At 40.1% G+C, this 14673-nt stretch overlaps 1 protein-coding gene and 1 long non-coding RNA gene across 2 annotated transcripts in view; one reads left to right on the top strand and one right to left on the bottom strand.

The window, feature by feature from the left end:
- Window positions 1–14673, top strand: part of PRORP (protein only RNase P catalytic subunit) — a 50142-nt gene that overhangs the window by 30965 nt on the left and 4504 nt on the right. The window lies entirely within an intron of this gene.
- LOC133219917 (uncharacterized) lies at window positions 807–6914 on the bottom strand. Its single transcript, XR_009727572.1, has 3 exons — window positions 6507–6914; window positions 1688–4960; window positions 807–898 (listed from the first exon to the last, which is right to left on the bottom strand). It is a non-coding gene; the product is annotated as an uncharacterized LOC133219917 (long non-coding RNA).

Here is a 14673-nt window from a genome sequence, read left to right as displayed (position 1 = left end):
CTCAACAAAGCAGTCAGGCATGTTTGCTCATTTGCTCCTAGCCTTTTCATCTCTGGTTTTTTTATTATTCTGTTTTCTAACGGTAGTCCAAGTTTGCATTTCCACAGTAATGAAGCATTTGCCCAAGATTGGAGAGGTTTCTATCTTTGCAATGTGTGTTTCATTCTTCAGATCTGTACTTTCATTTCCTTTAAGTATTGCACAAATCATAAATACGAAGATTTTTAGTGTTTTCACTGAATATCACCTTCACCCTCTGTGTAATATTTTAGGAGAAAAAGATGCTCAAGCACTAAGGGGTACCCTTGAAACTTCACCTATTTTTTAGTGGTTTAGAGATGTGTTACTGGAACATTCAGCATTGTATTCATCTCTTATCAGTTAATTTCTGAGGGTCCTTGAATATTTCAGCAGGTGGAGTGAAGCACGTTCTGCGAAGCCACATCTAAGAGACTGATACTGATAGGCTGAAATCTTCCCCCTCCTTTCCTATATTGGGGCATCCTAAAATAGAATAGATAAAGCTCAAAAACTTCGGTGACTAGATCCAGAAAAGCAAGGGTGTTAAGCTTCTCAGGGGAGGTGGAGACTAGACTCACTTGCCTGTGAAACCTAGGGAAAATGCCTGGCCTGCTCTCTTCTGAAACTTGCCAGCTTCCATTTGTGGCTAAAAGAAAAATAAAAGCTCGTCTAATACATTCAGATTTGTATACCAATACAAATGGTGTGTTCTAGAGGTACTCCTGCAAGTGGTTGGCATGTATGCTTCAATCAAAGAAACACACATGTTGACTACATAACTTGAGCACCAAGTTTGGCTCTTCCCATAGGGTATGCTCCAGCATCCTTTGCTGCTTCTGCAGCACTGGGAGGAGAGAGTCGAAGGTAGATAGGACTTCTTAAGAAAGGAAATACAAAGTCAGACTGGCTACCTGTGAATACAGCAGGGAAACTTTATCAAAACTTTTAACCTCCAACATTCTGAAATAGGGGAATGGGGAAGCTGGCAGGATTCCCTGACTAAATGCTTCAATGGTTGACTCTAAGCTACTACTTTTCATTTCAGAGGTTTCCAGTCTGGTTTTGCATTTCCTGGTAAGGAGAATAGAGCTGCAGTAACTAAGCAGGTTAAAAAAATCTGACTGTCAGGCATTTTGACAACTCCCTGTTGTTTTCTCCTGAAGTTAGACACTTCCTGGGGTTGCCTCCCCTTAATTACTATTTGTAACCTCTGGTTTGGGCTATAAAACTGAATAAACACAGCGTGATTCAGTTGACTATCTCTGTTGGTTTCTGTCTGGTATTTTTAATTTCTACCTTTGTATTTGGCAATAACAGTAAATCAAAAGGTAAGGACAGGAGCACCGAAGTGCTCCTTTTTTTATGAGGGGAATTGCATCGTATCTTTCATAGCAAGAACTCTTCTAATCTCTAGGAATATAAACTTGAAATTCAGCAGAGCAGAATCATAGAATCACAGAATGGTTTGGGTTGGAAAGGACCTTAAGATCATCTAGTTGTAACCCCCCTGCCATGGGCAGGGGCACCTCAACCTAGACCGTGTCGCCCAAGGCTCTGTTCCACCTAGCCTTGAACACTGCCAGGGGTGGATCATTTACCACTTTGGGCCAACGCATTCCAGTGCCTCACCACCCCCACAGTAAAGAACTTCCTCCTTGTATCTAACCTGAACTTTCCATGTTTCAACATGCCTTGATGATTCATGTCCCAGTGAACTTGGTAACTGTAGCAACAGGTTGTTTGTTTTGTGTTGTACAGAAGACCTCCTAAAATCAGGATGATAACATGACATTAAGGTATCTTCTGAACTGGATGAGTTTCAGTCTTGGTCTTTCACTTCTCCCTTCAAAACCACAAGATGAGTTTTCTTTGGGCAGCCCAACTGATTTCACCTAATCGTGGAACTGTTATCAGTGTGGCAGTAAGAGGTGTACAGGGCCTCCAAAATGGAAACCTGATCTTAGGGAACTGAACTGCTTCTTTAGAAGTGATTCTCTTAGGAAAGGTCTCCATAACTGTGAGAGACTATAGTGCTATCAAGATGCGGGAAGCAGACTAAAAAATGTGAAGGCCAATTTTATGTAAGAATAAGTATTTTATTTGAGCCTGAGAAATGCTGGGGTTTAGTGCTGTCTTAAAGGTAATATAGATAAGATCCTCAGAACAATGTCTGCATTCATTCATGTACTTCCGAATTTATTTCTGTATTTTGAAAAGCAATAAATTTTTGGTTCACACATTGCTTTTACATCTGATAAGCTGGTTTTCAGTAAAAGTAGGAAAGAAAACATATTTGGAAGCTGTGTTGTCTGAAGGAGCCTAAACTGCATTTGGATTTATTTATGAAGTTATGAAAGCCTAGATTTTTTGACCATTAGGTTATTCCCAGGGATTTCAGTATATTGACATGCTGATTAATGATTCGGCAGTCTATTAGTCTGCATTTGTTGCTTTTTTCCTCTCGTTGCATTCTGCTTTATAGAGCGAGAGTGAAAAAGACATTTATATATAGGTAATTAAACATTTAAATTGAGGTTATAAAATTACTGTAACCTGCAGTGAAGTTTAAAAACAAAGTTAAAGTAATTTTATTTTTTGTAATCTTACACTTACTGAAGGTCAAGTACAATTATCCACAGCTTTTAATCTAAATTTCCTCATAAACTGATTGTTTTGTGTTGTCTGGAACATGGAAATAGGAACTCCTATTTGAATCTAGGAGACTGGTTTCACCAGAATTAAAATTCCATGCTTGATCTTCTGTTTGACTGTGAGCAACTCAGTTTGAAGTATCTTTGTCTTGCAGGTTACCTGTATTTAATATAACAAGCCAAAGTTTCATGAGAATTTTTCACTTATTTGTCACAGAATGAAAATTCCTAATAAATTTACTATTTTTCCTTATTTAAGTGTAGAGATGGAATGATAAATAGACTTTAAATATAAAATAGATTTTAAATAAAATAAAAAATTAACTGCACCTCATAAAGGCTGTGTGTGCCACTGCAGTAATCCATTGCAGTCTTACATGGATGTTGTGTGGTGGGCCTCTGCTGTGGTTAAATTACAACATAGCAACAGAGAGAGCAGGATGAGGGAACAGTGATTTGGCATCATCTATCTTAACTCCCCACCACCAATGCAATTGAAATGTGATCTGGCGTAGTACAAGATGTGAAATGCCTAGAAGCTTTGCAAGCATGTCTGTTAATGGTTACAATCAGACCTGATCTATCCATGCAAAATGTAATTAAGCTATTATCATATATGCTGGGACTTGTAAATGATTGTGTTGCTTGTTGCCATATGAGGAACAGGAGCGATGCAGTAAGAATGTAAGCACCAAGAACATACTAAACAAGCTATGGCTACCTTTGCTGCTGCTGTCCTTCCAATTTTCAGAAGAAAAAAAAAAAGTACAACCCATAGGCTGATTTCTGGCACAGGCAGTGCTAATCTACATGGGTTCTTCCTCTGTCATATAGAATGAACTCTGGGAAATACGGGGATCTGGGGGATGCTTCTAGGAGTAATGTCATAATAACATGACCCAAGCTGAAACAAACTGCAGAGGAAGTCCTGAGTTGCAGGATTCCCTGAAAATGGGCCTCGTATCTGCTGGGTCATCTCATATGCATGTCATGCTAATGTAGCAGGTCAGTGGCTACAGAGGTTGATCTTGTGTGTAAGGTCATCCTTATCTTCATTTGTAAAGCAAGGTAATTTCCTTTTTAGTCGCGGAAAATCTCTAAACACTTCCTTATTTGCTTTCCCATTTGATCTTCCCTGTTGCTTACATGATTTTACAGCTTTTTAGATCTGGCTTCTATTTTCTAAATGATAATGAACTAAAAATTTAAAACTGTATGTATTTACTTCTTAGTACCCATGGTCCTAACTGTAATAAAGTAGACATTTCCACTCCCCATCCTCCATGAAATATGCCTACCTCAAGATCTTAAAAATTAGTCATTGAAAAAGCATCATTTATGTTCTCCTTTTTATATGCATTTATCAAATAAACTTTTATATTCTCTATAAGAATTATTTTCTAAATATGGTCCCCAAAATAGATATAAAGTAAGTTTGAATGTTAATCTCCGGCATTGTGCTTAGTGCCTTATTGTTAGGGAACCTTCTTCCTGAGAAATTCTCTACTTCAAATCATTTACATATTTCATACTAATCTTTACAACTGTCTGCTGGTTTTTCCTTTACACACAGAGATACTAGCTTGTGGTGCTGTTTCTTACTGATTTGTTATTCACCAGTCCTATTATGATCCAAATAGTTCATTTCACAGTTCTAGCTGGAAGTGTGTTGAAGTTATAATGAGTCAGGTGAGTCAAAAGCTGAAGAGGTTGTCAAAATTATATAAACATAATATACTCTATTTTCCAACCAATTTTGTGAAGTATTAACTGATACTTCTGAATATTTCCGAATAATTTCTACCGTTTCCAGCTGCTGCATTGTCATATGCTTGCACAGTGTTTCCTGTAATGACTGTTAAAACTGGACCTGTGTTTCTGTCACACTAATGATGACAATTTACCTTTTACATAATCAGAAAATATTAGTGATGCTTATGCCTGTCCTCATCATTATCCAGCATTCATTCATTTACCCACTCGCTTCTGTGACTGCCAAAAAGGAAACAGTGAGTTGGCAGTAGTACTTCTTCTGCCTCTAATATTTTGAGTCTTGAGCTTTTAAGGAGTTGTGTTGACATGGCTCCGTGAGCAAGCTGTGTACATGGTGTGCCATAAGCTCTCTAACAGAAGTTAAAAGCCTGTTCAGCTCCACTGGTTCTGTGGAGTTGTTCTTGACTTACGTGATACACCAGTGTGGGAAGATGGACCTTGCTGGTGCCTTCTCTCCTTGTTTATTTCCTGATTGTGTGATGTTTGCGTAAATGAGGTAGTGCTTACACTATATGCTGAAAAAAAGAAAGTAGTAGAAATACAATGCAGGTGTTTGTTAGAGCTGTGTTTCACTGGAATCTGAACTTCCACATTCAGTGCAAGTTTGAGGAGAGCACAGTGAAAGATAGGTATTCCTTGAATACTACCTACACTACTACCTGATTGATTGATTGGAATTCCACCACAGCCCTAAGTTGCCACACATTTGAATAAACAAAATGAAGGAGTAGTAAGGGGGTTGCAAGAGGTAATTATAGAGCTGAACAAGTCTTAATGCTGTTGATTTACCATGCTCCTTATTAGGAGTAGTTATCCTGGGCTTGTCTAGTGTTAATGTCACTATGCTGCTCTCAGCATCTGAGGTAATTTACCTGATACCTGTACAACATTGCACTGTACTGTTTAAGTCCATTTATGTGTGATGGCCCTAAGCCTCAATGGTTACATGAAGTGGCTTAAAAACAAGAATTGGAGGCTTTTGACTTTTTCAGTTCTCATTGATTTGTATGTATCTTCATATTTCATGCCTTGCAGAGTGCAAAGCTCTGACTTTCCTTTGAACAGATGTCCCCAGACAGGCTTTCAGAAATAATAATGCTAGAGGTTAGGGATTTCTTTGTTCTCATCACACGCACTCTCATTTCCACAAGCTCTTTCACTCTGGCAGCCTAGCTAACACAGCCAGTAACACAACACAGTGGTTTAACCCTTAGCTATCTGATAAATTCCTTAAACAAAATACTCCTGAAACTATAGCTCTCTCTTGCACTTAAGCACTGCTGTTTGGTCGGGGGTGCCCCAAGAGTTGTTAGGGGGGTATCTGCATCCTTTTCATGGAAATGGAAAAGGAGGGAAAGACACAAAAGGATTCCTCCAAGATGTTGGTCAGTATAGTCATACACAGATATCTGGAAACTGCAATGCTGAGTCACCAACCCAGAATTTGCTTTAAAAAGATAGATCCTTTTATGAAATAGGGGATGGTTGGTTCTTATTTGGCTTTGGCTGTCTAAGCCATTTTGGTGTTCATATTTTCATATTCTCAAGCTTATTTATCTTCACTGCAGGGTCAAAAAATGACTAAGTAGACAAAGATTTTCATATAAATGCTTGTTCCCAGGAGGTGGACCTTTTAGCTAAATGCCAGATATCATCCATAATTAATTTGTAGGAGCTGACGATATTATCTGTTTGTCAAATTGATGTATCTTCTGAGTGAAAGAAGAGTACTTCGAATACAAGAGTGTTTTGCCCAGTGTCCAGCTATTGAGTATTGTGGGACATTATCAATAAACTTATATTAAAAGCATCAAAGTAAATTAGGTCTTGTGGGTTGTAGCTATTGTGGGGGGCTTTCAGACATTCACTGCCCAGGATCTCCAGGCTGAGATACTGCCTGCAGTGGTAGTAGTAAAATGCCATGAGTCTGCAGTGACGTACAATCATGATTGTGTTAAGAAAAATAATGCTGACCCATAGTTTGCATTCGGTTGTGACACATCACAGGTACAGTCTGCATCAGATTTTTGCTGGTTTTGCAGGAACAGTATTGTTGCTTACCAGGGCATAAAGCCTTGATCCAAATAAGACAGTTGAACCTCTGCCTCATGGGACTGGCAGGGAAGGTGTACTGCTGTATGTGAGAGTCCCCTAAGTTTTCTCTAGCCTGATGAATACCAGTTATGCTCTTACCAGTATTAACCTTCCTTGGTCCCTCCTTGCTGAAGGCCTTGGTGCATGGTCTACCTGGGGTAGGTGGGCCTGACTGACCACACAGCTTCTTTTCCACTTCAGACCCTTGTGCTTTAGTTTGCTTCTTTCAGACTTTTGTCCTGTTGAAGAAGAACATTTTATGTGTTCTCTTTCATATTAAGCATTTTTTTCATCTTTCTGACCTTCAAAGAGCAATCACTACTCAAGTAGTGTTTATTAATGCATTAATTTGTGTTAAGAAATACAAAATTGTTCTTACTGGAACAGTTGTTTTTGAAGGTAGCTTCTTTATCTCTGAACAATAATCCATAGCAGGCACCTGAAAAATAGTACTAATGAGAAACAGAAGAAAAGCAGTGTGAAAACTGTGTTATAAATGTTTGCTGCAGGTTGTAGTCTAATGTGGTATTTTTTTCAACTGCAAGCAAAAGATTTACTGATGGGTTTCCTTGGTTATCATGTCATTCTACCTGGATGATATGTCTGTTGACCTGTGAGCATAGAAATAGTCTTTATTTTAAAGTTTTTGTGGAGCTGACAAGATTTTATTAAAACACGATGTCACTGCAGAAGCATGGGTTTAATGTGCCTTGAACAGCACCATGCCTGTGCCTTCTGTAACAGTGATCTCCCCAGCTGCTGCAGCACCTTTCTCAAATAATAAAAGTACCACTTGGGGCTTTTTCAACCACAGGTTGGAGAGGTGGGAAAACACTTAACATCAGACTTAGGTCAGTGACGCTGTGCAGACATCTGCATAGGTCAGTGGTGAGAGCTAAAATATTGGTATCTTTTAAACTGTCAGTTTCAGTCTTACAAAGCCATTTTCAGTCCTGCACTAAGTTATTTCCTATCTGTGGAAAGGATCAGTCAAGCTTGTGCTTTCATTTTCATAACATCCCATCACCATTGCTGCCATCACCACCCAGGGATCCTGCTCACATTTTGCATTTTCAGTACTTAAATATAACTTCCGACCCACACAGTGAAAGTCTTAAGACTGGCACTGCTGCATTTAATTCACAAATGTTCCCTTCTAGCTAACTTTTTACATAAGGAAGAAGTTCCTTACTGTGAGGGTCGTGAGACACTGGCACAGGTTGCCCAGAGAATTTGTGGATGCCCCATCCCTGGCAGCATTCGAGGACAGGCTGTAGGGGGCCTTGAGCAACCTGGTCCAGTGGAAGGTGTCCTGCCCATTGCAGGCATGTTGGAACTAGGTGATCTTAAGGTGTTTCCCAGCCCAAACCATTCTGTGATTCTTTCTGGAATAAGAAATGATAAAAGAAGTTATCTTATGGCCTTAACTTATTGTATGCAGCTGCTACAATAATAGTAGAAATGCAAGAGTACAAATCTAATAGCAAAGAGTGGATTTACAGTGAGAGAAGGCAGATCCCTGAAGCTGTGACTTCAGCTGGGACAGTTTTTCCATTTAGTCAATGGCTCTGATAGGTAACATTTCACTTCTGAAGTCTATACAAAAATAAGTAAAACCTCATACCTTTTCATTTCCATGTAACTTGCTTCCTCAAGGAAATAAGATAATGTATATGTAGTACTTGTTGCAATGAAGCAATGTTGGTGATCATTAAGAAAATACTGTTGAAGTGCAGGCAGAAAGAATTTGAGGATAAGAACAAAGGATAGTACTGATATGTGGAAATGCATAGTTAACACTTCAAGTCCTTTGAGCTTTTACACGTTTGATTTTCTACTCCTGTATAAACATGGCAAGAAACATTTCCCTAGCTCATCTCCTTGGGGTGGAGTGTTGATACTGGTAACTCTGTTTAATACTTTGCAGATCTCCAGTAAGCACTCTGGAGAGGCCTGGATAAAAAAAATAATCCATGTAAGATGTCCATGTGTATTGTCAAGATCTTGGTATTTTTGTTGCAAGAAAGAAGATGGAAGAGGAATCTTTCCAAACCTCCCTGTACCTGATCTAAATCTGCTTACCGTTACTCTGCTTTACTCTCCCCACTATCGAGGATTCAAGAGGACTCCTTAGCTTGTCCATTAGCTCAGTCCATGGAGTATCCTCAGAATCTATTTTGACCTGGAAGTAATATGTTTACATTTACCCACTGCTACACTTGAGCCAGGTCCTCCAGTTGTTGGGAGCACTGGGCTGTGAAGAAGCACCAGATGCCTTAGTACACAGTCAGTTTGGAGCTGGCTGCAAAAGCATCCTCAGGATGCCTCTGAATACAAACTTAGCTTGCAAGCAGCAGAGCTATATTTAGACACCACCTCATCTGAGCAAAATGAAGCTACCATACCATCCTCAATCTATATTAAATCAGCTCAGGTATCTTCACTTCTGTGGTTTAGTTTTCCTTTCAATCAATAATCTGCCTTTGAGGTAGGGAGTTAAGAAATATCTCTAGTGAATGCGTCAAGAGAGGATAAGTCAATTCTAGGTGTGGGGTCAGTGTCGACAGGTTAAAACATGTTAAACATTGCATGATTACTGTCATTGGTGTATGAAGTTGCATGATAATGGGTGTTCATCAATCTAAATAGTTCTACAGTAACACAAGATATGAACATTCTCAAAGATGTTGTTTCTGAAGTATTGAGAGATCCCCAGTGTCGTAAGGGATAATTCCCAAGAGTTAGCTGTTGGCTGTCTCAAAAGTGTAAAGTAAACATGGTTGATTAAGCTTAGTCACTGTTACTTACTCATCCATTTCCCTTCTTTTTTTCTTTCTTTCCCTTCTAAGTAGCTGCCCCTTACTAGTCATGGGCAGATAATCTTTAGGGAGGTCAAGAAATGTGTATGCTGTGTCTGCACTTGAGTAAAAAAGACTTTGAGACTAATTTACACTGTGTTATCAGTAATAATGTAGAGAATGTAAGAAGCCGTTTTTGTTGTGTTTGGTGTTGTGATGATGGTGTTGAAGGTGCTTTGGTGAAATCACCAGGCTCAGTGAGAAGGGCCAGCCTTTCTTGCAAGTAGCACCCTTGGGTTTTTGAGTTTCTTTGGCTACAACATGTAACATGGGAACTAAAAATGATGACACTTTAAATCAAATCAATGTGGCGATGATGGGAATTGACTCCTGGCTAACCTTTGGAGCTCGTGCTCAGCCCCACCTGACAGTGTACTTCTGGCAGCTCTGTACCTGTGGCCAGCACTGGGGATTCCTCTACAGTTTCACAGCTACAGTGTTGGGTGGGAGGCAGCAATAGTAAAAGATGAAAATAACAATGATAGAGGAGTTTGTTGCTGTTACTAGCAGATAATCTGATTGTAGGCGTATTTTGCTTTTAAATGGCAGTTAGTGAAACCAGATGTTTAGAGGATGGCAAACATGATTTGTTAATAACAAATCTGATTTAAACTCTGGGGGTGATTACTTCACCATGCTATACCTGTATACAGGTGAGCCACTTTTTGCTGAATCACTGAATGGTGTGTCTCCCAGCAGCAGTGTTTAGGGGTTTCCCATCTAACAAGTGGGAAACCACTAGTAGTGTTCAAGGAGAAAGCTGTCCTACAACATACTAACTAACCTTTAAAACTGAGACATGTTGGCACAGCATGATCTAGTGATCCAAACAGGTGATGGGCAGTGAAGACCTAGGAAGTTTGTATTGTGTTCTGGTCATAGTTCCTTGTATGAGGTAGAGTAATTAATCTGTCTTCCTTGTGCTCCATTATGCACTTGTGTAAAACGGAGATGTAATGATGCATTTACTTCATAAGGCTGTTGTGAAATTTGAAGAATGAGGATTAATCTTGCAGTGTGAATAGTATTCCCTGCTCTCCCAGCTTCTCCCAGTGTTTGATCTCCATTAAATTCTGAAGAATTATGAATGTGGGTCACTGCAAAACAATTTCCAGGAAATTGTATAGAAAAGTTCCCTTCTGATGGAAAACTGTTAATATTATTCTCAACTGAAGAGTGGTTCTTTAAGGTATAACTTGCTGATTTTTAAAATGCTCCCAGTTACAGCATTTTCAGTTCCTTTATTTCATATTTGCAAAGCTTGGGCTTTTTATATGATATGAGGAATTCAACATCGGCATGATCCTGTGGAGTAAGCATTCTCTGACCTACTGCCAGAGAATGCTCTGCCTCTCCACCTCTTTTTATTTCCAGCTCCTCTGATCCAGAGGCTCCTGCCCTGGTGTGTGATTGTGCCATGATCTAGTTGACAACACGGCCCAATAAATGGATTGTATCTGCACAACAGGCGGAGAGGGGGAAATTTTGTGCTGATTTTGTAATCCTCTTTCTCAGGAAGATCGATAGCATAGGGAATGTGTGTATCTTGTATATGTTGTGTATTTTTTAATGTTTTATACAGATTATCCAACTGAGCATCTGATGATGTTTGCTGCCTAAATAATGGGGAACATTTAAAGGGTGCATCTACATAGAGCTTACGGCATATAGTATGTTTGCATTGCATAGTGGCAGACAACAATTTTTAGGAAACCTTTGGAAATACCAGATGAATAAAATACTTGTGCTTTTTAAGTGAGAAATCACGACTGCTGGGTTTTTGTTAGCAGTATTATGTTCAGTTTCCTCTATGACTAAAACAAGTGTTACTGTGTGTCTCATGTCTTCCTTTCTTGAGAAGCAGCCAAGGTGTGGGAGTAGACACACTTAGGAAACCCCCCATGTAACTTCTGCGACTCCCTTAGACCACCCCTGTTAAGCCTAAAATGAGGTTAAATGCTCTGTAGTAAAGTTGCATCAGACCAGGGAGTGTGCAGAACAAAATTATGTTTAACTTGTGAAAGCAAAAATAATTTCTATCTCCTGTGTTTTAGTTGTGTAAGTAAAGGTTCATCTCTGTGGTAAGCAGAGGAGGGACAGTGTGCTGGCATGCTAGCAGGAGTTTCTGAATTTTTTAATGTGATTCCCATTAATTTTACTATGATTTAAGCTTATTTTGAGTTTTTCCATTGCAAAACTGTAGCTAATTTCTGCCAACCTCCCAGAAGCACTTCATACTAGAGGACTTCATACACTGATGATACGTAGGAGAAGAAAGTCCATATGAGCAACCAGGTACAAAGTACCACTGGTTACACCCTTCAGAATGAAAGACTTAAGGGATCTGGATGCAAGCCAGTCATTTTTTTTATAAACTTGGAAATAGCCCCAACTGACCAATCTGTATCTGGAAATCCAGCTGCCTTTATGTTGAACCATAAGTGTAATTAAAAGGTGTTTCCATGGGTTTTATTGGGGGTAAACTCCAGGAGTTCAAATCCCGGCAATTCATTGTTGACATTGCAATACCACTAGTGCAGCTACATTCCTGAGACTAATTGAATCCTAGTGTGCTTTTAGGACTTGTTTCTTTTGTTGTACCATTAGGATGCTCTTGCTGTCAAGTTTGTGTTTTGGGTTTTTTTTCACATGCTAACCTTCCCTTAATGTAGCAAAACACTAGGCAAAAGGAGAAAGTATTTTCATTTGGAATTTGTAAGGGGTTGCTTGAGTTATTCGTGGTTGACTTCTCTACATGAAAATGTGTGTGGATGCAGTAGTACATTCCTAGCTTTTATTAAATTTAATGAATTCAGCTTAACAAACTTAATTCTCCTTTGATATCCCAACTATTTGCAGGACTGGGCCAGTGCATGAGAACTGGAAAATAAAATTGACTGTAAGCAAGTAAAATTGATGATCCCCTGCCCAGAGGAGACATTACAAAAAGATATGTCAATATTGAAAAACTGAAATTTGGTTTTTCAATTTTTAATAACCACCTCATTTAATAATCAAATAAATTATGTGACATAGATGAGGAGATATGTTATTACATAATATAGTTACCTTGAAAGCTTTCCAGTAACATAAAAATGGTGGCTTTTGTTTGTATCTTTCAATTCTGTATTCCAGTGAGAATTCTGAAATGTATCTCCAAAGATTCAGGTCATGCACTGGAGACAATGCAGTTTTTATTTTTACGTGCTGTTTTATAGGCAGAAATTAGCGCATTTGACCTTTTCCTGCTCACATTATGTCCTGTTTGTTTTAACAAGGGAAAAGTAGAGTGCATGCATGAATAGCTGATGTCCAGTGCAATCTCCCAGAAGCAGGAAGTTGATTCTGATAGGTACTGTTAGGCTCTTGCACTTCCCGTTAGCACTGAGACCCTGTGTTTCCATGAAAACAGGCTTCAGTCCATCAAAGTCAGGGCTGGCAACAGCAGAGTATAGGTCAACAGCTAAAAGTAATGTAGAAAATATCTTGTTCTCAAATCCTCAGATCGAGCTTCACAGTTAATTTGATCCATCTCCAGGTCCTTTGCAGAGAGGGGTAGTCCCAAGCTTCCTCTCCTCACTGCCTCCAGCAACATGTTTACGTCAGTCATCACCTTTGACTCAGGTCTATCAGTTGTGTGGCTGCAGGCTCAACCCTTCAAAAATATTTCTTTTGTTGGATCAGTGAGCTCATGGGTAGTTGTATCACAGTATCACACAGTATCACAGTATGTTAGAGATTGGAAGGGACCTCAAAAGATCATCTAGTCCAATCCCCCTGCCGGAGCAGGAACACCTAGATAAGGTTACACAGGAACGTGTCCAGGCGGGTTTTGAATGTCTCCAGAGAAGGAGATTCCACAACCTCCCTGGGCAGCCTGTTCCAGTGTTCCGTCACCCTCACTGAGAAGAAGTTTCTTCTCAAGTTTAAGTGGAACCTCTTGTGTTCCAATTTGTACCCATTACCCCTTGTCCTATCATTGTTTGCCACTGAGAAGAGCCTGGCTCCATCCTTGTGACACTCCCCCTTTATATATTTATATACACTAATAAGGTCACCCCTCAATCTCCTCTTCTCCAAACTATAGAGACCCAGCTCCCTCAGTCTTTCCTCATAAGGGAGATGCTCCACTCCCTTAATCATCTTAGTTGCCCTGCGCTGGACTCTCTCCAGCAGGTCCCTGTCTTTTTTAAACTGAGGGGCCCAGAACTGGACACAATATTCCAGATGAGGTCTCACCAGGGCAGAGTAGAGGGGAAGGAGGACCTCTCTCGACCTACTAACCACCCCCCTTCTAATACACCCCAGGATGCCATTGGCCTTCTTGGCCACAAGGGCACAGTGTCGGCTCATGGTTACCCTGTCGTCCACCAGGACCCCCAGGTCCCTCTCCCCTACACTGCTCTCTAACAGGTCGTTCCCCAGCCTATACTGGAACCTGGGGTTGTTCCTGCCCAGATGCAGGACTCTACACTTTCCCTTGTTATATTTCATCGAGTTATTCCCCGCCCAGCTCTCCAGCCTGTCCAGGTCCCTCTGGATGGCAGCACAGCCTTCTGGCGTGTCGGCCACCCCTCCCAGCTTAGTGTCATCAGCAAACTTGCTGATAGTACACTCAATTCCCTAGTGACATTGTTAGATTAACACAACAGAAGTAGTGGGAATGTGCAGCTGGAGAGAGGGTTGAGTGGGACCATCCCTCTCCAGGGATACTCGCAGGTAGATCAAACTAAATGCATTGTAAATTAGACCCAAGAGCTAGAATAACAATTCTTTGTAGTCACTGAGACAAAAGATAATGATGTCAAATAATGATCAAGATCACAAATAGGAGGGAAGGAGAGAAAAGAGCAAGAGAAGGAGAAAGACAATTGGAGGTATTGTAAGGAAAGGAAATAGGGGAGAGGGAAGTAGCTAGAAAAAGTAGGAAGAGGGATTAGAGAAAAATCAGAAGGCTGTGTATTGACAAATAACAGCAGCAAATGCAGGTAAAAATTAGGAAATGCCTTTCCCTGGTGGTTGAGCACTGTCCTTGGCCTTCAAACATGATGCTTCAGTCTCAAAAACCAGTTCTCTCTTTCTGGGCAGAATTGAAATGTCATTGCTTTGTGAATAATCCACAGGAATAACCTGGAAGCTGAATACCAGCCAAACTGGGTGAAGCAGAGAGGGAATGCTGCAGGCACAAGTGCCGGTCCTAAGAAGCATTTATTGCCAAACAGGCATATCCCTGAGTCTGGTGAGAAGTCCCTCTGAAGAGAAGCTGGCGCAGCAGT

Source organism: Neopsephotus bourkii, unplaced genomic scaffold (genome assembly GCF_033783945.1).
Source record: "Neopsephotus bourkii isolate Nb327-2 ecotype Australia unplaced genomic scaffold, CSIRO-AGI_Nbou_v1 NB_1388, whole genome shotgun sequence".
Classification (NCBI taxonomy): Eukaryota; Metazoa; Chordata; class Aves; order Psittaciformes; family Psittacidae; genus Neopsephotus; species Neopsephotus bourkii.
This window is presented reverse-complemented; position numbering and strand designations above follow the sequence as displayed.